The sequence below is a fragment of the Grammomys surdaster genome, unplaced genomic scaffold, assembly GCF_004785775.1.
Source record: "Grammomys surdaster isolate TR1022 unplaced genomic scaffold, NIH_TR_1.0 133, whole genome shotgun sequence".
In the NCBI taxonomy this organism is placed as follows: Eukaryota; Metazoa; Chordata; class Mammalia; order Rodentia; family Muridae; genus Grammomys; species Grammomys surdaster.
In genome coordinates, this window is record NW_021604591.1 from 9,131,690 (window position 1) to 9,153,253 (window position 21,564).

The 21,564-nt window shown below is 40.0% G+C and overlaps 1 protein-coding gene across 8 annotated transcripts in view; it reads left to right on the forward strand.

Moving 5' to 3' along the window:
- Ctnna2 (catenin alpha 2) overlaps positions 1 to 21,564 on the forward strand; it is a 1,083,974-nt gene that overhangs the window by 684,648 nt on the left and 377,762 nt on the right. The window lies entirely within an intron of this gene.

A 21,564-nucleotide genomic window follows, 5' to 3' on the forward strand; every position in this document is an offset into this window, starting at 1 on the left:
ATAGATAGATAGATAGATAGATAGATAGATAGATAGATAGATAGATAGATAGATAGATTTTAGGTTGCAGAAGTAACACTTGTCATCCCAATACCTAGAAAGTTGAGTCAAGAAAATCCCAAGATCAAGGCTACCATGATGAGACCTGCCTAAACACACACACACACACACACACACACACACACACACACACACACACAAACACACACACACACATGGTAGACCTCAAAAGGATTCAAATGGGTAAGATCAGAGGAAAAATACCAGTACAGAGTGGTAGTGTGAAATTTTTTTGTAGGATGTTAATGAGGCCTGGATATATCCCTGACTCAGTTATGGTCCATCTTACACGTGAGTTCATTAACTAGAAAGTTCTACAGAGACTTGGTATCCAGAGTTTGTTACTGAAGTACTAAAGTTTTCTCACAAAAGAGTGATTAAATAACTAGCCACCTAGTTTGGGTCAGTCTCCAATCTTCTTCCCTAGTTCCAATCTCCCGATCCTTTGATTGGTCTTTGTATGCTTATTTGTTAGTTTGGTGGTGTATTTGTGCATTTTTGATTAGGGTTTTTTTTTTTGTTAGAGTCTGTTTACATAGCCCTGACTGTCTTGGAACTCAATATGTAGAACAGCCTGGACTGGAACTCACCAAAAACATCTACTTCTGCCTCCCAAGTGCTGGAATTATGGGCATGTGCCATGATGACTAGCAGGCAATTTATCTTTCTAACGAACAGTCTGCATCCAGACTACCCTATCATCATATGAAAGGTATAGAAATCTGGGAGGCATCTGCTCTGAGCAGCTGTTAGAAGATCTCTCTGAAAGAATTAGCCTTGGTAGTCTTGTGCCTACCTGGCTAAGATGACCAGAGGGACACCTTTAGGTCAACAATTCAGTATTCCACAACCCACAAGTGTTATGGAGAGCAAGTATGTAGGCTTGTGCTGAGAGCTCTGATTCTTCTATCTGTCCCCATAGCTGACACATGTTGAGCAAGTACCAGCCTGATGCAGGGAATACTACTTGCTGCCAAGGCTCTGCTTTTCAGACTGGTGATAGACAAACCATTTTATCTTTTTCATCTGTTTAATGAGAGCATAACTTTTGAAGTTTAAAGGTATCTTTCCAACTGTGATATCATACAGTTTTACAATGCTGTTTCTTTTTTCTCTCCTTTTAAACTCACCTGTCTTTTCATTTGGCACTTTGCTCCATGTTTCTTGCTTTGGTGCCATCTGCCAACGGAGAGAAATAGAATATTGATTGAACAGAAAAGTTACATGAATGAAGTTGATCTTTGCAAGCAGGACCTTGTCATCATACTGGAATTTCCCTTTACCAAATGTGATGGACAGATAAAAACTGTGGATCATAATCCAGCCTTCTTCACTGAGAGATTTACACAATGTAAATAGGATACTGAGGGCAAAGGCAATAGCTCAGTGAGTAAAGCCTGTCTGCAGTCCAGATCCCCTGAATTTGATCCCCAGGACCTACATGACTGAAAAACAATTAACTCTTGAAAGTTGTCCACTGACCACCACATTGGTAAAAAACCTTCTGTCTCTGTCTCTGTCTCTGTCTCTGTCTCTCTCTGTCTCTGTCTGTCTCTGTCTGTCTCTCTGTCTCTCTGTCTCTCTCTGTCTCTCTGTCTCTCTCTCTCTCTCTCTCGCTCTAGCTTCTCAAGTTTTTGCTCTCACTTGTACATGTTCTTAAATGGCTTTACTGGGGAGAGAGATGACTCCAGGCACAAAGGTACTTGCTGCCAAGCTTGACTACTTGAGTTCAATCCCCATGTAATGTAAGAGGGAGTACTGTCTCCCATAAAATGGCCTCTGATATCTGCACACATTCATAAATGTAAAAATCAACAAATTGGAGTTAGTTCTTAAATTTGGAGAAGTAGAGCAGCCTTTGATACAGAATGTTGCACACCTTTGAGTCCTGTACTTCGAGTTGCTCAACAGTTCTAGAGTATGTACCAGTGTATGAGGAGCCAATGGCATACATTTTTATACAAGTCAAGTCAAGGTGACAAGGTTACATGATACACTGATACACATGTATACATTCATGAAAGACACTGACACACATAAATAAATCTTTAAAATTATGAGATTTCAGCTGTGTTAAATGTGTCATTGGGGTTAGGCACAAATATTTTCCTCCAAATTAAGGCTTTTTAAAACTGTTCTCTGTAGCTATCTTGACTGTCTACTATCCTAGAGAGGTCAGCCAGTTACTGTGGATCCAAAATTCAACATGAGCCCTAAAGCCACTGGTAAAAGAATACAAACTCATGCACTTGCCTTTAGTTAGAAGGTGTCCACTTAGAGCATGCTTTTAGTCCAGGGGAGGTCTTAGCCTTGAACTTTGTCGACCTTTTTCTCTCTTTCCTTATTTTTCACTTCTTGAAGCAGAGAACATATTTTGATTGGCAAATGACTCTCCCACATTTCTGAAAGGCATTGTGTGAACATAGAGCTCTGCTTGTTTCCTTTGTTAAGCTGCTTTTATGCCTTAAAATGTTTCTTTCTGCGATACTTAAGGGAAACATCATTTAGGTCCACCTTCTCAAGAGAGGCATAAAATACAATTGGCTATTTGCTGAAATGCCACCTCTTGACTCCATTGATCTGGAGGGATTTGAGATCCCCATGGAGAACAAAGATTAATTATCCATTCAGACACATCCCTGGACACCTACTCAGGATCTGTGACTTTTAAAGGAATGTATTGCCAAGTCCCAGGCCAGCCTTAGGAACTTCTCAGAAATTTATACAGTTTGAGTTATGCAGATAATTCATATAATTCAAATGCGGTCATGCTCATAAAAAGGGCCAAGGGCCAACTTCTGAAAGAGTAGGAATCAAACCTTTTAGACCCTCCATATCAGTTTCTGAGGATCCAAAGAATGAGAGTGTTTGTTCTAACATATATAAGCTGAGGCAATGAGGTAGTAAATCAGGCAGAGGTATTTGCATGCAGACTTGATAACCTAAGTTCAGTTTCTGGGTCTCATAAGATTCCATGAGAGAACCAGTGCACCTGCAACCTCCATGTTGGACGCAAGTGCCTACAAACACACACACACACACACACACACACACACACACACACACACACACACATACACGCACACCAAAATAAGAAAATAAAAGTGTACAAGTTAACCCTATTAAAAAATGGGGTATAGAGCTTAACAAAGAATTTTCAACGGAAGAAACTCAAATGGCCGAGAAGCACCTAAAGAAATGTTCAGTATCCTTAGTAGTCAGGGAAATGCAAATCAAAACAACCCTGAGATTCCATCTCACACCAGTCAGAGTGGGTAAGATTAAAAACTCAGGTGATAGTAGATGCTGGCAAGGGTGTGGAGAAAGAGGAACACTCCTCCATTGTTGGTGGGACTGCAAGATGGTGCAATCACTTCGAAAATCAGTGTGGCGGTTCCTCGGAAAATTGGACATAGCATTACCCGAGGATCCAGCTATACCACTCCTAGGCATATACCCAGAAGATGCTCGAACATATAACAAGGACATATGCTCATCTATGTTCATAGCAGCCTTATTTATAATAGCCAGGAGCTGGAAAGAACCCAGATGTCCTTCAACTGAGGAATGGATTAAAAAAATGTGGTATATTTACACAATGGTGTATTACTCAGCTATTAAAAACAATGAATTCGAGAGTTTCATAGGTAAATGGATGGAACTAGAAATTATCATCCTGAATGAAGTAAGCCAATCACAAAAGAAAACACATGGTATTCACTCACTTATTATTGGATATTAGCCCAGAACCTTGAAATGCCCAAGATGCAACTCACAGATCACATGAAGCTCATAAAGAAGGAAGACCAAGTGGGGGTGATTCGGTCCTTCTTAGAAGGAGCAACAAAATACTCAAGGGAGCAAATATGGAGACAAAGTGAGGGACAGAAACTGAAGGAGGGGCCATCTGAACACCTTTCCACCTGAGTATCCATCCCATGTGCAGTCATCAAAGGTAGATGCTGATGTGGAAGTCAGGAAGTGCATGCTAATAAGAGCCTGATATGGATGTCTCCTCAGAGGCCTTCAAGAGTCTGACATACTCAGAGGCAGATGCTCACAACTAGCCATTGAACTGATAATGGGGTTCTCAATGGAGGAGTTAGAGTGAAGACTGAAGGAGCTGAAAGGGTTTGTGGCACCATGAGGAGAGCAACAATACCAACCAACCACAGCTTCCAGGGTCTAAACCACCAGCCTGGGAGCACTTAGGGATGGATCCAGGGCTTCAGCTGAATACGTAAGAGTGGAGGGCCCTGCTGGGCATAGGTGGAAGAAGAGATCCTTGACCTCATGAAGCCTGGACGCCCTAGGGGGTGTGAATTTTGAGGGTGGGGAGGTGGGAGTGGGGGGGGTAGGTAGGAGTTACATCCACAGAGAAGAAGGAGGAAGGGTGAAGGGATAGGGGGTTCCTGGGTGGGTGGAGGATGGGGTAAGGGAACAACATATGAAATGTAAATAAAACATCAATAAAAAAAGTGTACAAGTTATTGTCAAGAGGGTAAAGCCTAAGAATAAGAGAGAACATGGGCTTTAATCACCAATAGATATTAATAAATAATTTAATAAGTTCTTTTATATGCCATATATATTGGTGTGTTTGCGGATATAGAAAACCATAGGACAAATGGTGAGATAGGTGAAACATGTGATGCCTACCCAGAAGGTAAGCCCAGAGCCCTAGGAGATGACGACTCAGTGGGTAAAGTCTTTGCAGTGCAAGCATTATGCCTTGAGTCTATGACAACAGCACTCATGTAAAAGCTGAGAGTGGCAGCACATACTGCAACTTCAACACAGGAAAGAGGAGAGAGAAAGACAGCTCTAGGGTGGCTTGTTGGCGCTTAGTTTCAGTCCACGGAAGGACAGCATCATTATTGTGGACTGAGATAAATATGTTATCTTCTTTAATAGTTTCTGTCAGATGCTCCTTCACAGCAATAGGGAAGTGACTAGCAAAGGGGGTGAGGGAAGTACCTATTTTGATGGATTTGCTGCACTGGAAAAAATATCAGCGATGACATGTGCATTTGCTGCATCTGAGGGAAGCTGTGAACAGTATTCTCGTGTCATGTCAAAAAGGGAGTCTGGCTTTCTGTGTATTGCTTTTGGTGATTATAAAGTGAGATGGAAAAACTCAAGGATAACAGAGGGGGAGAGTATATTAGTCAGTTGCATTGTTGTTGTTATTTTAATAATGGCAATGAAATACCTGAAACAGGTGTCTTTAGATATAGAGAAAACCAGTGTATGCTCTCTGGTGCAGTGAGAAAACTCTTTATGAGTGAGGAGGCTAGACATCTAAATAGTCTGGCTTGGGGTGAGACATTACCCTTTTCCTGCCCCCTATTAATAGCACAGGAGGAGCATGAGTGTATATCTTTGTGCAGTTTGCTTATAAATCTATCAGAATTCAAGTACATGGTCTCCACCCTAATGACATAGGAGGTAGTTTAATTGCTGCGTAAAAGTCCTGGCTAAACACAATTAGGTTAATTTTCTACCATGTTTATATGATTAACATAAAACTTTGGTAGTTAGGTCTGGAGAGATGGCTTAGCAGTTAGAGGTCCTCTTAGAAATGAATCATTTGGTTCCTAGAACCCACATAAGGCACCTCATAATGACATGCTATTCTAGCTTCAGAGAACCCAATGCCCTCTTCTGGAGTGTATGTGCATACATGTGCACGAGTATGCACAAACACACACACACACACACACACACACACACATTTAAACATTATCTATAATTTTAAAAAAGATAAAATAACAAGATGGAGAAGTCCACTGGAGCCCTCATACCTCATACCTTGTTGATGGGAATATGAATGAGCCCAGTGATTTTGAAAATAGGTTAACAATTTTTCAAAATAGCTAACGTAGGGGCTGGAGAGATGGGTTAGCAGTTAAGAACACTGACTCCTCTTCCAGAGGTCCTGAGTTCAATTCCCAGCAACCACATGGTGGCTCACAACCATCTGTAGTAGAATCTGATGCCCTCTTGTGATGTGTCTGAAGACAGTAACAGTGTACTCCTATTCATAAAATAAATAAATAAATAAATAATTACAAAAATGGCTAACATAAAATTATCCTATATCCCATACATTCTACTTCTAGATGTAAAAATAAGATAAATGAACATATGAAAACATCCAGAGCCATGTTCATTATTCACAGCAGCCAGTGTCATCAAAGATATAACTGAATAAGCAGAGTGTGGTAAGATTGTGCTACAATTTGCATGCCGTATTTCAAAGTATATGCTACACTGTAGATAAACCTTGTAAACCTACTAAGGGAAAGAAGCCAGATAAAAAGCTGCATATTGTATGCTTCCATCTACACAAAATATTTCGAAAGGAAAAATCAAGAAACTAGAAGATTATAAATTGCAAGGGAATGAAAACCATACAAATCAAGAGTGACTTTTTTACCATTCTCATTCCTCTCAATGAAATGGTGGTTCTGGTCATCGCATACTGGTTCAGAACCCACTTAACTTCCATGTACCAACACATTGTATCTCCGTGATCTCCTAAAGTCAAGAAGTGATGTTGTAAGCTATGTTTGGGCAGAAGGTCATTTTTTTAATGGGTGCCTGAGATCACCATTTTAGGATACCTCATAAATATCTCATGATGGGCCCTGTTTGCCACTTCCAAAATCCCTATGTCTCCACAGCGGTAGCTTTTAATTTCAGACCTTCTTTAAATTACTTGTTCTAGATACTGCAACAGCACCTTCCAGTAGTTCCTTCTTCTTTCCCTGTGGGATATCTCAGGGCTCCTGTTTTCATTCTGAGGCTTGAACGCAGGGAGAGCATATACGAATGATTAGTTGTTTTCTCTGTAGCAACATGAGTTACAGATATGGGATATATTAGAGAAAGGGAGCAAAATTAGTTTCTAGATTGTCCTGCTGATTAAGTATCTGCTTAAGAAAAATCACACTGTTGCGTACCTCACTGGTAACTTTGGCTGGGGCTTCCCATTCTTTTCCCTGCCTTCATGCCCCTGTACATTGTGAATTGTTCATTTGAGAAACACTCTCCATTTTGCAGATCACGTCATACCCGTCTCTGCACACCTTCTTTCTCAACCCTCTTTCAACCTGCCATCCATTAGAAAATCTTCTGCCTTTACTATCTTTAGGATAACTCTGTATATAAAATAGTACCTGGGGGAGATAATGAATTCTTTCCCACCTTTGGTTTGCATTGCATGTGTGAACCTTATACCCCTTCTATTGTTCTCTAAACCTTTGAAAGCAAGTCCACACTTTCTCTGTTTGTAGCACCTATGCTATCTAGACACCAATTGAACTGAATTGATAAAGCTAATTTGTCCATTGACCATGAGTATGTCATGTAACATAAAATATGTTAACATGAAGGACTGGAAGGTGGCTAACCAGTTAAAAGGACTAGCTGCTCTTAACTGCTGCTGTTAACCTCAGGATCTTTCAAAGGACCTTCATTTAATCCCTAGCATCCACATGGTGGCTCACAACCATCTGTAACTCCAGGCACAAAGGATCCAATGCCTTCTTCTGGCCTCTGTAGGCATAAAATATACACATAGTATACAGACATATACACACAATCAAAGTAAACTGCTCTGCAGAAAAGCATTTGTACATGAATTTGATCTTCATGAAATGCCAGCATAATGTTGCATTTCTGAAATTCCAGAACTGGGGAAGTAAAGACAGTAGGATCACAAGGGTTTGCTGGCCAGCCAGTCTATCTGAATCAGGTTGAATAAAAGACCCTGTTTCAAAACCAAGAAAGAAAACAATAAGAGGAACACAACTGTTGAATGATATTGACCATTGATGTGTACATACACATACATACATCTGCACACATATACATAAATACATGTAAATAGTATATGTGTTTATATTGTGCATACATATTTATATATAATCCATGAATAAATTAATAGGATCATATAGACAACAATAAAAGATGTCCTGGGGCACTCTAAACTAGTAAATAATGGTGCTAATGGCCATAACTATTCTAACACCTTCTTCTGGTGAAAGACAGGACCACAAGTAAACACAAGCCTTGCGAAAGCCTTAAAAGTGGTGTTAGAAGTTGAATAAATGCTGGGTCATCAGGAAATTTTGAATGAACATAAATAGGAGAGATTACATAAAGGATGTGAACATAGGGAGAGTGGTAGAAATAACAGGCACCTGTTGGTTATTTAGAAACTCCAGAACTAACCCATAATAATTTCACAGGCGTCCATCAAATTTTAAACCAACATAACTATAAAGAAAACATATAATTCCATCTAACGAGGTCCATAGCTCCACATACTAAGTCTCATTCCGTTATAAATAACACTGTAAAGGACATTTCCTATATATAATATAACAAGTTTGTGGTCAGTTAGAGTTGGTAACTGATGTGAGGATGATGTCAAGAATTTTGCTGAGGATACTCATGATGCTAATTGAATGCTGGTGTGTTTTCAGAATGTACAAAATGCATACAAAATGCAGTAATTTTAACCCTACTTTCAAAACAGGAATAGTAAACCATTCTAAAGTAACAGATTTGGGAGTTGTTCATCCTATTCCACACAACTTGTGTATAGAGCTCTAGACATTTTGTGTTTCAAAGTCCAGTCATCTTCTATCGCTTATTGCCCTGAAGGCCAATGGTCATGCAAACATGACAAAGAAAGCAGTAAAAATGTTATCCCATTGTGTGTTTAACTTGTCCTTCTTGTGAAGCATGAATAGAATCTGTATGAGCCAGTTTAGAGTTCAGTGCACTGTACAGATACTCTATTTATTTAGTGACCCCTGCATTTGAGGGCCTAGGTATTTATTTTCTTAGTTAAGCAGTTAATTACCATCTTAAAGTCCAGACACTGGAAGTATCTCCTCTCTGTTGTCCCTGTTTATGCTGTAAAGGGGAAAAAATCTCACATCCTGGTTTTCTCCCTTTGTTGAATGTACCAAGGAAAGAACATTTACCCAAAAATGAGAGAAACAACAGCAATCCACACCCTCCTCATCACAGGATTGAAAGTTCATAGTGATCACAGCACATCTATGTCTGTTCTTAGAAAATTGCTTTGGGAAATCATGTTGATCACAGTAACAAATTTTCTGACAAGCCACCATTTACAAAAGGGAAGTTGGGGGGGGGCAAAAAATAAAAGGATCCCTTGGTGTTTTATCTCATTTTTATTAACATCCTTTAATATTTACCACAGCTGTGTTTTGTGAGGCAAGCTGTTAGTGGAAGCACTGAACTATATGGTAGATACCAGAATTTCTCTGGGGATAGTACCTTTAGTCTCATTTTACAAACAGAAACTGGTGGTAACAGCTTTGTTTCAAGATCTGGCAGTTGAGGAAAGATTAGGGTGAAAACCAAAGTCTCCAAAGCCCTACCACACATATACTAAGATAGCACGGCCTCTGGACTGGCCCAGATTCCTCAGCTTGTTTCCAGAACTTGCTGTTATACAGTCTGCACAGATGGTGGAGTGCTTGGACAAGAAAGGGAGGGGAGGAATCTTTGCAGGGCACCAGCTTGGAGAACGATTTTTCCCCCTTTTCTTCGATTTTTCTCCCTTCTTTTTCTTATTTTTTTTCTTCAAAGAGCTTATTTGAGTAGAAAATCAAAACAAAAGCAATCCTTCCGTCTCTCTTATCTCTTTTCATTGCAGTTCTTATGGGTTAGCAGTTCTGCATAAACGTGTGGGCAGCTTGCTTTGGTATGTGTGGCTGGCTTTTGCTGCAGATCAGAACTGCTTGGCTGTGCAGTCCAGAAATACAGTCACACAGGCTGGCAGATACAATACCACCACGGTTGTCAGCGCTTGAATGTTCACAAAAGCAACACATGCACTTTTGATGGCAAGACGTGATTACCATGGAGCCAGATGAGATTTCTGTTCCCACATTCCTCCAGAAGTCTCTAAGCTCACAGAAGATAAAACAGGTATATGCTGCTTGTGGAGAGGTGTGCAGAGGATGGGTGTATATGGAATCTGTTGACAGAACTGAGGAGAACCATTATATTAGATAATAATAATAACAAGCATGCACTGTAGGCTAGGCACAGAGTATCTGCGATGGTAGGTCTTTATGTGAAGTCTGCGCAAGTTTCTTCTTAAGTATTATGGTTGGCTCTAGTGACAGACAGAGGGGTTCTCTCTCCATCCATTTCTCTATTAATTACTCTACATAACTCCTTCCCATCCCACTCTTTACTCTTTCTTGTGGTATTCTAGTGTTCTCTATAACTCTCTATAAGTTTCATCTTAGTTTCCACGTCAGAACACCAACTGCCTCTTGTGCCAATTGGGCTTACCCTCATTCCATTTATATATACATGACATGCAGCTACATTGCCAAAGGACACGAGGAAGATTCATATTGACTGAGCATTTGTTGCAGGGCAGCCTTTTAACAAAGCCAGGGCCAAGAATTTCTGATCATTATCCTAAAATCATGAACCAATAGCTGGGTGGTGGTGGTGAACACCTTTAATCCTAGCATTTGGGAGGCAAAGGCAGGTGAATCTCTGAATTTGAAGCTGGCCTGGTCTACAGAGTCAGTTCCAGGACAGCCAGGGCTACACAGAGAATCTCTGTCCCCTGGCCAAAAGAAAAAATATAATGCTAAAGCAAGCCACTTTGGTGGAACTTAGAAGATTGGGTGAGCTGAGCCTTCTCCTTTCTGTCCAGTGGCCTCCCACGTATGCTCATGCTCATCACAGTAAGGTGGAGAATTGGTTAATGGTAGAAATGTAAGGTCCTCAGAGGTCATACGAGTAGATGGAACCACGACACTCCTGTAAGTACTACACTAAGACTTCACACTTCCTTAAAACTTTTTGTTGAGTCTTTCAACTTTCTAAGGTTCTTTTAACAACATTATCTCTCTTGATTGCAACCACATTATTGTGAAACAGACTGACAAGGGATTATATTCGGAATTTCAAGGACAAGAAGATTGAGGTCCAAAAGCTAAGCCAGTAAGCTGAGGCAGAACCAAAGCTATCTGTTAATTCCACATTTGTCATCTTTTTAATTCATCATGAAGGCTCCAAACAGAAAAGCATGGGATATGTTGAGTCCAGGAGAGCCTGGTATGACCACGTGTCCTAGTGGATATTGCAACTGTCCACACAATTTCAAAATCTCACTTTTTGTCATCAAAATGCATGGTCCCCACTTTGTTCTCCTCGAAACCTTAGCTGATGAACTAGAGTGATACTTATCCTAGTTGCTGTGAGCTCTTCGTCATGTCAATCACTGTAGGCAGTGTTCTCAGTGTGCTCAGGCTTTCCCCTCCTCATTATCACTGTCCCCCACTGAGAAGGACTGTTGACAGTTTCCCTCAGTTCTCTGTTGCCCTGAAATTTTAATATCGCATATATATTGCATACCTGTTGATGGGCTATATGCACGGTTGTATTTTATATATAATATTGAGGAAGAATTTTGTTAACCCACTTTTTAAAAAATGTGTTTTTTCCCTCGATGCAATTTTCACCAGTTGGTAAAGCATAGTAGGGTTCATAACTATGAACTGATTTAAGAGCAAGGGTAAAAGGAAAGAAAGATTTGTGACTGGTGATAGAACAAAACAGAAGGGGAGAGAGATGGAAGCAGAAAACAAGCAGCAACAACAATAAAAAGTCAACAAAGAGTCAAGACACTGAAAGTCAAAGCTGTACTCAATTCCCAAATGGTTAGAGTCTTCTCTAATAATATAGATTTTCTGTGTTGCTAATATTAATGTGTTTACCTGCAGTTGAAAAAAATGTCTTAGTATTCTCTTCCTCTGAACAAGTCACAGTATTAGGCATTGCTTGGAACAGCTTCAGCTTTGAGGATGTAGACGGAACACAGAATGTTTCTTCTAGGTAGACATATTCTTCTTTGTGTGAGTGACTACATCTCTTGGGGTATTGGAACTTGCCCTTTCTAAAACATGCATTCACCTATCTGCCAGTCAATAAGTCATGACATTAGAGGAAAAGGCTGGAAACTAACATTTCTTCCCCTATGCTTTTATACTCTACACTTGACTACTAAATCAGAGAGCTAGAAACAAAGCCAGAATTCACCACCAACACAGAAGGAAAGGATGTCACAAGGAGAGCCATCTAGTCCAAAATCTAGCGAAGAATTGGTGAAGCTGTCCAGGGAGTCTGCCTTGTAATACTCAACCTCCATCACAGAAGAAAGGCTCTTCTCAGCTGCACTCTCCATCCTTTGTTCCCCTTGCTTGTTACAACCAAATTAGGATGGCTTGTACACAAAGAAAAAGCTTCTTAAATACAAGGTCATTGTCTAAAGATGGGTGTTTCTACTTAGTATCCTGGGGACTGGTATAATTTAATATCACAGTTATTAAGTATAAGTGTAGGCGTTACATGTTGACCTCAACTTATTGACCAGATATCCCCTTTGGAAACTAGCAGTGGATAATAGACAATTCACAGTGGAGATAAATTTTATTTTCTCACTGAAAATCTTTATAAACAGTGCTTTTGGCAGAGGTGACTAGGCTATAGTTCATATAAAAGTAGGGAGAACAGTGCTAACCCCATATGTGTGTGCATAATCACATGCAATCATGTGAATGCTGTTGAGATGTTGACATGTTCTGTGGTGGACTATGCCTATCAGTCCTGACTGAGCACAGAAGAAAAAGGCAAGACAAATCTGAGTTATTGGACTTGAGCAAGTTAATTGTTTCCTTCTACCTTGGGGTTTGAACTCATGTCCTAAGGCTTGGAAGCAGGCTCCTTTACCCTCTCACCGGTCTCCACCAGCCTTTACCTAATTTTCAGGCTGAGCATGCTGAAAAGTACTCTGAACAAAGATAAATCCAGATTGATGGCAGAACTTGGAGGAGAAAATATTCAGGACTGAACAGTTTGCCTATCAACCACTTACATGAATATTTGTATCTGTATCTATATCTGTATCTGTATCTGTGTAGGTATATGTATAATTTCTCCCAAGGGAGGGACCATCTTTTATAAACAAATCAAGAAATTATGGAGACATCTTTAGCTTACTCCTATGCTAAGTTTGGAAGAGCTATGGCTACAGGTTCCTCTGGCTTTGTGCCTCACCTTCACAGGTGCAATCATTTCCATGTTAAATGGTTTTGTCCCTCCAACAAATCTGTGCTTACTCCCTGAGAAAGAAACTACTGCTACCTGACTGAATGGGTTGAGCAACATAACTAGAAGGGTAAAAGTCTGAGCAGTGTGTTGTGTGTCAGCCTTCTAGCTATAATGCCACACATCCCTTCACCCGCCATGGAATGTTTGATTATTTTTTTTGTATGTGTATGATTTTTGAAAGAGGATTTTAAAAAGTGGGGGAGGGGAATCAATATGAGATACTCAGGTAAAAATGACCTGGACAATTAGCAAAGAAGAATGAGTTCTAAGAAGGGACTATTCTTGGTAGAGTAAACAATCTAAAAGGGAAGAGAAGCAAACAAACAAACAAAGCAAAGCAAAGCAAAAAACAAACCTCGGTTGCTGGAAATAGAGATTTCTCTGAAAATGCCATCATGATGGAACAGAGACACAAAATCACAGGCCACGTGGTTCTGCAGCTGAGGGACAAATGACAGGAACGCCTGGGCCAGCTGAAGACAGATTGTGGTATTGTTCCATTAATTGTGTGTAACTTGGCTTTTCTAGACCTTTCTGTGACAGACTAATCCAGCTTCCAAATGCTGCTGAGCCTTCTCCCTTTTGTTCGAGGCCACCCACAGTATCTCTGAACTGGAAATCCTGCCACACACAGTTTCATATGTAGAATTTTTAATTGAAGATAGACATGCTGATGGGAAATGTTAAAAGAAAATACATGGTTTTCAAATATGGTGCTGGCTTAAGAAGGAAAACAATGCATCTTCATGTGAGCCTTGATTTAAGCTCTTAAACAATTGTTGGAGCTGATAGACTTGGGTTGGTAAATGAATTGATCAGGGTGTAGTCACCTGGCCAAATATATGCCATCCTACCTATTTGGCTGCATGGGGTTTGAATATGAGACTAACTTCTCTAAGTTAGCCCTGTTTCTCTTCATTCCCTCCACCAATTTTATTATTCAAGCTGCCAGAATCTCTGAGTAGAATTATCATCCCACATCAATCAAAATCTTATTAGGATTTCGCCTTCACATCCTTGGAAGAGCCAGTAGCAAAGATGTTGGTGGCTGTGGGTTGGCTACAAAGGGATATTTTGGTGTTATGGAGTGTTAGCAAAGTGCTGACATCACTTTGAGTGTTTTTCTTAGCAGCCCAGAGGCATGAGTGGCAAAGAAAGAACAGGTCAGGCTCAAGGAGGATAGAGGGTACACAAGAAGGGAGAGATGAAATGGTGTGCCAGCGTCTAACTAGAGGAGAAAGGCACACATTAAGCAGGAATACAGAATGTCTCTTAGGACTCCCAGAAGAGGCATGGATGTGGGTATTTTGCCTCATCATGACACAATCAGTCTGAAAGGGAAATTGAAGTTGCAAAAGGAAGGAGACATTACTGAGAAGCAGAAGTGCTAGGTGTCTGGTCTAACTTTATCAGTGACCTTGTGGGTAACTGCATGATGCCTTCACATATGAGGCTCCATGTCCTCTAAACAGGGTAAGTCTATGCCTGCCTTGTAGACCTATTCAAAGAACTTGAGAGAACAAAAGTCAATAAAGGAATGATCACAAGTAGTGCTTGATAGATTAGCAAGGATTCAGAAATAAGTTCTAAGCACAACTGTACTTATGAATTCCACAGTGCTGCCAGGTGAAGCCAATGTGAGTAGGTGGTCAGCAACAAGGTCCATATTTAACCAGGACCCTACCCAGACCAGCTACTGGCTCATCATATCTTCCACGAAGATGTTGTCCAAGTTATATAGCTATTATTTGCTGAACGAACAGGATATGATCATAAGACCTTCTACATCAGTGATTCTTAACCTGGACTGACCTATATAACCAATCATCTGGGAATATTGCTAAAATCTCCCCAACCCTTGGATCTATGAAGTAAGAATACATTAAGGTGAGACCCAGTCATCAATATTCATCAAAGGTCCCCAGTGATCCCAAACACACAGATTAAGAAGTACCACCTTATCTGAAATCCCATTCTCAGCATCCCATTGAGAGGAAGCAAAAAGGCCAACTATGTAGATCAGAAGAAATACAGCTAAATAGGATTGAAGAGTCAGTCTAGCTCAGCTGTCAGTGGTGATAGCTTTAATATATAAAGCACAAATCTTGAAAACTTTCTCTTCTTTCCATTTTTTTTATCTTTCTCTATTGCCTTGTCTTTCTTCATGTCTCTCCTTTTTCCCTTCTGCTCCATCCCCTACATTATTATTATTTTAATAGAAAGCTAATCCCAATGCTAGTCACTTATATTGAATTATTTTAGAAATCCTGAAAAATATTTTCTTTCTTACTTCTCAACCTAGTAGTATTCCTTAGCATTCTGTTGTTTTAATTGGGTATATGTCTCAGTTTTGCATCTCAGGACTCAACACACAGGTTGCTGGGTATCCTTTCCAGACTTAGTCTTTCTGCATATTTTATAAATCTATATTCATACATACCACATACACCTGAACTTTTTCATCTTTCCTCAAATTTCCATCTACCTCTCTGAAGCCTGTATCTCTCAGTGAGTTTCTCATCTATCCTTTCTCATTCATATGCAGGCAAGCCTGACATATCAGCATGTCTGGGGAATGGGAACACAGGGAGGTTTTAATTTTCTGGTTAAATGACACTAACTTGAAAACTACTTTTGTTTCATGTTTTATTGATGGGAGAAATGGTGAAATCGAAGTACAGAATGGAAAGTGTCCTCAGGGAATACTAGATAAATCCTTCTAAAATATGGAGTGAGACCTACTGAGGTATGCTCAAACAAAATCTTCCCTAGAAAATGAAAAATAATAGCACCAGGTTTAAAGACCAAAACTCCTAACTTCTAGATTCTGTATTTTTAGTTTTTGGTATTTTGGGTCTTTTTTTTTTCTTTTTTTTTCTTTTTTTACAGTTTTGACCTGCCCTATAAATGTGTTCTGGTTAGCTCGAACCAGTCTGACTTATGTATTTGCTTTTAATTGAATTCTCTGGTTCCCTAACAATGTCATCACTATAAACACCAGCCTTGTGCCTGTCTCCTTCATCCCAAATACTTTTGTGAGCAATGTGTGCAGCTCCTGACAGCCTCTTTCTAAACTCTGAGATAACACCTTTCACTCATATGCCCATCCCACTCACCTGAATAAAAACATTGATTTTTCTTTTCTTAACTGATGCCCATGCTTACCTCAAAGACATTGCAGTCTTGGGTGGGGCTGGAGAAAGTAGAGACAGGGTGACTGGATGTGTCAGACCCCAGGGCCAGACTGGAAGGAATACCAAAGTTTCTCGGTTTTTGTTGTATTAATCAAGTCTGTCACCATTAACATGATCCCCCACCCATGTTTCCTAAATGAGGTCTTGCTAAAGAAAAAAGTGGGTCAGTTGAGGGTTCTGACTAGTTTTGTCTTAGTTAATTTAAGGTTTGCCATATGTTCTTGGGAAGGATGTGCTAACTACATGTCTTTTGCTGATTAACAAACAACCTGAGGGTTTTTAATTTAGACTTGCAACTCCCTGGTTAAAAAAGACAGAGAGAAAGAAATCTTAAAGGGGAATCAATCTGTGCAGATGAAATAAAAGCTTAGAAAGACCATTCTGAGCAAGCAACTTTTGTACAGCTTCAGTTACAGCACTCCTTCCTATCATGGAGCCAAGTGTCTCCCTTCCAGCATTCTTAATATCTGTGGTCAAATTGCTCTTTCTTGTTAAGGATACCATGTTCATTATAAGATGCTTAGCTGTATCTGTGACTTCTATCCTGCAGATGCCTGTAGTACACCAGCCAAGTACAGAAATACAAATAAAAATTATCTATATACATGACTAAGTAAATTCCCTGGTGAGAGTGTGTGTGTGTGTGTGTGTGTGTGTGTGTGTAATGCAAATTTATCTCTGATTGAGAATCGATAGCTAGTGTAGACACATAATCATGTGATCACCAAGTAAGAAATGTAAGAGTGTCCCTAGTAATAACAGATCAAAGCCTAAGCCTTATCTTCTCTAAGTCTCACCTTCTGTTAAGAGAATGGCCTGGGTAATTGCTGTTCTTTGGACATCATTTGAATGTCTCTTCTGGTGACAGGGTTTCACAGGACTCATCTACTGATGGATAGATATAAAAGGTCATAGCCAAAGTTTCTGTATTTGATCACCCCACCCATGACATTCAATAAGAATGCGCTTAGCATTCAACCAGGATATATTGGCAAACAGACTCTCTGTACAGTCCAGGATCTTTGGTGGGTATGAGTCGAGAAAACAGCTGTTCAAAGGAAAACAATCGGTGTACTTTTAAAAGCCAACAGAGTGGACACCAGCGTTCCTGAGCATCTAGGACCCTTTGTACTTTGTAGAAGATTCTTAATTTCTGTAAGCCTCAGGTTCCTCATGAACGGACATGGTTGCCTGCACATTGCATATTAAGAGCCTGAAAAAGAAAGATACCCATGCCAACAAAACACTCAGTACGTTCTTTTCTTTTCATCTCTTTTGCCTCTCTGTTTTAATCATCAAGTAATTATCTGCCAGGAACTTCATACACACACACACACACACACACACACCAAAAAAATAAGGTATTTAGGAATTGTTTCCATTGAGTAGATGGCTATGATTTCCAGTCAGAAATTAGGATTTTGTCTCCTGAATTTCAAAGGAAAAAAATGCAGACAGAAGCATTTAAAATAATTTAAAAGTAAATATATCCCCTAATCCTGAAGTAGAAGATGCTTTCAAAAGAATACAATGCCATTTCTAGCTCTAACCACTAGACAGCAGGAGTGTACTCTGTGTGGCATGAGGAGCCCAGAGGCTCTCCAGGCTGCAAAACTTCAACCAGCTCAGGTACAGCACTTGAAACTACATCAACACATATCAGTCTTTGTATTTTATTTATGGCTGATTTTATCACATTTCCCCCAAATCATAACTTGATCATAGAGTGAATACAGTAATTAGTGGTACATGATAATTGTGTGATATAGTCCTGAGTGTATGTGTATGCATGTAGGTTTATGTTGTCTTGTATAAATGGCTGTATATGTACATGTGTGCTTCTATAAAGGAAATGTATACATACAGATAGACAGATATGTGTATATATCCCTCAATCTTTTTCAATATATTTTTTAGAATATGTTTAATAGTCATATTCTAGCTAAATTCAGAGTTTGCCAATCCACTAATAGCCAGTTCAACTCAATTAACATAAGCACAAATCCAGTATGTTCTTGTCTTCACTACAAGAGAGCCCCCTGATACTCATTTTCCAAAACGTATACAAAATTGTCATCATGTTCTCAAAGAGGAAACTCCTGATGAGTTTTATTTCACCAGATTCTATGATCCAGGGGTGCCCATCAGCGTCGCTTGGCCATGCCAGAGAGAATGGCATCAAACTTGCTGACAAATTGATTAATTCCAATCAGACACACAGGTGGTCCCAAAACCAGCCACTTATCTATGTGCACTGGCTTGGGAAACTGGGGAGGAATAACAAGTGGTGTTTGCCCCTCTAATTACTTACACATCCTCCTCAATGTGTGGCTGTTGCTAAATCACACCAAATGTCTACCTCTCTAAGAGCAAAGAGCAAAGGTAGAGTGCTCTTATTCGATGTGAAGCCTGGGGACATACTTTAGGCCAGTATACCTGTTCAACCTTTCATGTCAATCACGTTTTCTTTGTGATAAAAACTTTATAATGTGCGGAGTGTGTGGTCTTTTGTGGAGCATGTGGTCCCACTAGGCTGACTGAAGTCTGAGAGTCTGGAGCCACCTATCCTCTGTATAACGGTCTAAGATGAGTTTCCCTGAACCCACTTTTCTGGCACAACCTCAAGATCTCCTGGGGCTAAGACCAGTATGAGAAAGTGGATTTGTCATTTGAAAACGCTTTTTTTCCTCTATAAATATTTTTTAAAAAAAGCCTCAATACCATTGCTGAACCTTAATCAGTACTTGGAAAGTACTGAAAAGGCAAGGTTGATCCATCACAATGCCCACTATGTAGCCATGAACTCTTTAGAGAGAGCATAAGATGAGATTAGCATCCTCCGATGGAAGAACAAGTAGGGATGAAAAAAGTACTACACCTTTAAAAATTAAATTCTCTTTTAAATGTGTAGCAGATTGCTTAGAGGGGTCACAGCAAGATTCCAGAAGCTTAGAGATAAATTAATTTGAAGGATAAAAGATTGCAAGTATCACAAAACCTTAGTTAAAACTAGCACTCTGTCTTATATTTAGCTTTTCTCTCCCTTTGCCCTTCCTGAAAGCCAGAAGCACTGAATCAGGTATCCATGTGCGCGTGAAATCCCTATGTGTGTGGAAGACACTTGCTTGCCCATGAATACAAACAGTAGAACCGAGCTGGTCACACATCATTTGCTTTGAAAATTACTAATGTCTGATTTCTCTTTTCGAAGAGTTTTCATTTGATTTACAAGGTCTTAAGCTATCTTAAATATATGATGTTCTCTCATGGGAATAGTAGAGCAGCAGAAAACAAAACGTGACTATTCCCTCTTTCATAGCTATGTTGAAAAACAAAAAGAACTGGGGTGTATTTTAGGATGCAGCTAAACTGTTGATTCCAATGTCAATATGTGGAGGACAGAAGGACACTGTAGTTGTAATGTCTGCCCCAAAGGCTTGCTTCTTGGAGCAAAATTCATATAAGCACACCAACAGTGTCGAGCACTAAGATAGAACAGCATGTGGCACTAAATTCCTGTTGTCTCCCTGTGAAGAGGTGAAGTTAGCAGGAACCCTACTTCAGTGACCACAATGCTGTAATTTAGAAAGAAAGAGAGAAAGAAAGAAAGAAAGAAAGAAAGAAAGAAAGAAAGAAAGAAAGAAAGAAAGAAAGAGGGAAGGAGGGAGGGAGGGAGGGAAGGAAGGAAGGAAGGAAGGAAGGAAGGAAGGAAGGAAAGAAGGAAGGAAGGAAAGAACAGAAAGAAAGGACAAAAAGGAAAGAAAGAAAACTAAAATAAATGCCGTGGTTCTCCAGAGGAAGTGCTCTTAGTAAGGTTCAATTGCCGGTATCAGAGATATCAGGCACATCCCTACTCCTACCCTCTCAGTGTTCATCTGTTTACAAAGGCAATTCAGTACCATCATGCTTAAACTAAACCCCAAACCCCATCCTCAAAGTTATCAAACAAAACACCTGTCTTCTACAATATCCAAATCTGAACAAGTGTTAGAACATGGTATGTACCATAAAATCCTGTTGTTATAAAGCAAACCGAGGTGAAGTTTTTTGGTCAGGTGTGAGTCGGTGTGTGTGTGTGTGTAAAGCTCTTGCCTAAGGCTTACATGTTAAAGATATTTGCAAAGTATTTCCCTTGCAAGAGCCTCTGTAAGCCATATTTTTAACCATATCAATTTCTTCAGTGGTAGAAGAAGAATCTATCACCAATTCTTAGCTTAAGTAAACCTGCTAATATTACTGTGCATTTGAAAAAGTGGGGGATTTTCTCTTTAGGTTAGTCATTAGGGTCATTTGCATTTTGAGGGATGGGGCTGTGTATTTAACGCCCCCACCCCCAATCTTGATTACTGCTATGTGTATTTATCTCTTGAAAGGAAGGCAAGGGATAACAAAAAGAAAAACGTAGTGCTTTAGTATTAGTAAGGGCACTGTGGGGAATGTTGGTCCAGTTGTTGTCATTTGCTATCTATGATAGTGCGTTTCAATCATACATCTGATTACATTGTTAGGTGACCAAAGAAAAAAATCCATCAATACACTCCTGCCCTCTTGCCCTTCTCAGAACCCACCCAAGGGCCACAAGGGCCACTACCTGCGCCTCCTCACTCTATATTTCAAAAAAATAATACTAGGTCAATGAAGGGACCCTGAAAGCCTTTGAGGGGTTGGGAAGGGGCTATCAGTCATCAAAACATTAAATAATAATAATAATAATAATAGTGGAAAAACAGGGAAAACACACACCACATGAAAGGATCATCTGAGAGGAGGCAGCTTTCCTGTTCTGGGTTATCAAATTCTTCCCATATTTGTATTATGCAAGCACAGGGATAAAGAGGGATGTCTCCCACCTCATCCCCAAGGCTGCTGTACCGAGTCAGGACTGGAATATTCCCACCACAAGTCATTACCCAAGGGGGATTCCCGAGTCAGGGTTTCCTCTCTCTCTCCTCACAGTAACTCCTAAGCTGAAGCTGGCTAAAGCCTTAGCTCCAGGAGGAGCCTGTCTCAGTATTGAACACTGAGATTCTCATTCTCTCTCTCTCTCTCTCTTTCTCTCTCTCTCTCTCTCTCTCTCTCTCTCTCTCTCTCTCTCTCTCTCTCTCTCTCTCTCTCCCTCCCTCCCTCC